Source organism: Triticum dicoccoides, chromosome 3B (assembly GCF_002162155.2).
Source record: "Triticum dicoccoides isolate Atlit2015 ecotype Zavitan chromosome 3B, WEW_v2.0, whole genome shotgun sequence".
NCBI classification, from domain to species: Eukaryota; Viridiplantae; Streptophyta; class Magnoliopsida; order Poales; family Poaceae; genus Triticum; species Triticum dicoccoides.
In genome coordinates this window covers 834,205,310-834,208,398 of record NC_041385.1, presented here as the reverse complement: position 1 = coordinate 834,208,398, position 3,089 = coordinate 834,205,310, and the positions used below count along the sequence as shown (strand labels likewise).

At 45.5% G+C, this 3,089-nt stretch overlaps 1 pseudogene; it reads right to left on the bottom strand.

Annotated features, from left to right (window-relative positions):
• Positions 1–1,483: 1,483 nt before the first annotated feature.
• LOC119280213 overlaps positions 1,484–3,089 on the bottom strand; it is an 11,931-nt pseudogene continuing 10,325 nt past the window's right edge.

The following is a 3,089-nucleotide window of genomic DNA, read 5'->3' as shown; positions in this document are numbered from 1 at the left end:
CATGGTCAGCCACCACCATCTCTTGCCCATGGTCAGCCACCACCATCTCTTGCCCTTGGTCAGCCACCACGGGCGCTAGGTCATCCTCAGCCTGATGCCCATCGTCATCATGCAGCTCCTCATCCCCAGTCTGCTCCTCTTCTCCCGCACTCCAGTCCGGATCATCCTTCTTGTTGTCTATGCTGCTGCCAGAATCGCTGCTGCTTTCGCTAAAGCCAGAATCGTTGTTGCTTTTGCTACAGCCATAGTCGTTGCTGCTTTGGTTGTAGCCAGTGTCGCTGCTGCTGCTCCCATTGCCTGTCCAAATGCAACAATGACCATTAACAATCGATGTGAGACAAAGCCAAATGTAGAGGAATAAGAAGAGGCAGAATGTACTCGCATCATCATCGTTAGCGTAGTGCATGCGACACATAGTCACGTTGAACACCTTCACGATGAGCATGGTGGCGTCGTCGTCGTACCTGAAGAGAAGGAAGTACCCCAGCCGCAGGTCGTAGGCACGGTAGAACTTCTCCCACCCACGATACTAGTACATGTGGCCCTCCTTGATCACCAACTCCACATCCCACAGCCTGCGTAACCCACTGCCGGCCTGTCGCAGCTTCACATTATTTGGCGGATCTTCACCCAGCATGTTCATAAAACTGTCAGGCAGCCTCTACAGTTTGGGACAATGAGTGATGTAGCAAAACAACAGATATCATAATGAGATGGGTGAAGGGGAGATCTCTCATTTTATATACCTGCGTCATGGATGATACTAAAGTCCCAAGTATGATACTGAAGAACTCGGAAGCATCCAACTCATACTGCGGTGTGGCAGAGCGGCGGTGGCTGCTTCCCCCCATCTCTGATAAGCAGCAGAAGAGACAAATTAGTACCCTTACAACAGATCATAAAACATGCATGATAACAGGCTATGCTGAAAGGCCAATTGTACTGGACTATAAATTAGGGTAACAATGACACAGAAGATGGGAGCACCTAGTACACATTAGCAAAACAAAAAGGTACCACGCTTAAAAGGAAAGACCACTTGGCTCTATTGCCACCTATGGTTTAATGCAGCAAGAATAAAGGGGCAGTTGATCCTACTTAACTAAGTACTAAGATACCCCGGCCCATGCATTAGTCTCAAGTACCCCATATGTCCTATTTTTAGCAAAGTCATGCTAAAATTCACGGAAAATTTCAGCATGACCTTTGCTGAAAATAGGACATATGGAGTACCCGAATTTGCCGGAACGGAAGTTAATCGACATTCCGCCAAACTCAAGGGCCTCTCGAGGTACCTGCAAAATCATTATCCCACCCCTGCCTCGCTGCAACCCCACTACACCCCACAATATCATCACGACACGATGGTCGGAGACAAAACCCCCCAATATCATCACGACACGATGGTCGGAGACAAAACCCAGCAATATATCTTCTAGCCATGAAACCCTACCCTGATTCTCCTTTCTTCCTCTTTTTTCACTTAAACCTGCAAACATGTAGGGAAAGAAATTAATACAAGGCACAAAAATGGCATGATATGTAGCCTTAATGCTACAGAACATATGAAATACATGCCAGCAATATATATGATATAAACTCCAATAATTTTTGAATAAAACAGTAGCTAAAAACAGTAGCAAGCAAGCAATTCATTTGACTAACTATTTAAAACAGTAGCAAGCAAGCTCTTTTCATGGATGTGCATGGCTCACTTGATACCATGCATGGTTTATCAATTCATGGGAAACTAGAAGAGACCTGGTCTCTGTCTCTACCATTTGGTGGCATGAATTAGTTAACACCGTAAACAAAGCTATTGTTTTTGCTAGCAAGCAAGCAAGTATATAAATAGCTCAAGCAAGCTTCCTGAAGAATATTAACAAATTTATCTGTACCAATGAACTAAATCTATCTGTTACCACCTCTCGGCCTCTTGCCAAAGAAGATCAGAGGAAGCATATCAATGAACTAAATCTATTAGTTTTGCTGAAGTAATAAAGCTCGAACAAAAGTGATTTTAGCACCCAGATACAAGCATATGAAGCAAATTTTATGACAGTATATACAACAACTTATCCTCTTAAGCCAAAACAACTTTGTAAAAGCCAGATGCAACTTCTTGAGCTAATTTTGAGCAGAACCCCTTGAGGAACTAGCAGCAAGGAGTGGCTAGAACTGCAGATTTACACATTAAAGGACACAAACTCAAGCAAGCTTCTTGAACAATACCCTGACAGAAAACATAGGACAAGCAATGAATTTCTATAACTAGCAGAGATCATGTGCAACTGCATGACTATCATTTGTATTCTTGTTGCTAAAACTTGTCAAGTTTATGTCTAGGTAAGGAGCAGAAAGAAGAGGAGCCAAGCAATTTCTAGCACTGGTTTTACTGATCCCATAAGTAGATAAGTAGATGGTACAGTTTTTATCCTTGAAAAAATGCAGTTGGAAGATCACCCATTGTGTTGCCTAAAAAAGTCTAAAACCGCTGGTATTTGCTCCTACATGACACCAATTCAACGTAAAGATTGTATTTAGCAACTTTGGATTTAACATGATTAGGAGGCCCATCTGACCAATGTTTGGTTCCTAAATTAAGCCCCATTCTAAACAAAATCATCACCATGCCTACACAGGAAGATGGACACTTTCTACAGAGCAAGAAGATGGACACTTGCTAATTTGACCAAAATTAGCAATTTTTTCAACCTAATTTGACCTAAATTCGAGAGGGATTTGACCTAAACCTAGCAAAAGAGAGAAGAAGAGGGCATGGCCGGGAGGGAGGAGAGGAGGAAGAGAGGAGAAGAGAGGCAGAGGGAGGAGGGCAATGAAGATTACCTGACCACGATGAGGTGGTGGCCGGAGCGGAGACGATGGAGGGCGGAGACGGCGATCTTGGGGGAGGCGGGGATAGACGGCGGGGAGGTCGAGGGCCTCCTCTCCTGGTGGACGTGGGGCCTCCTCTCCTGGTGGACATGGGGCGGCGCCGATGCTCCAAGTCTCCGGCGGCTCCGAGGGTTAGGGAGGTAGGCGAGGGAGGCGGCGCTCGCGGGGGATGCGGGGCTCAGGGGGGAGGCGGC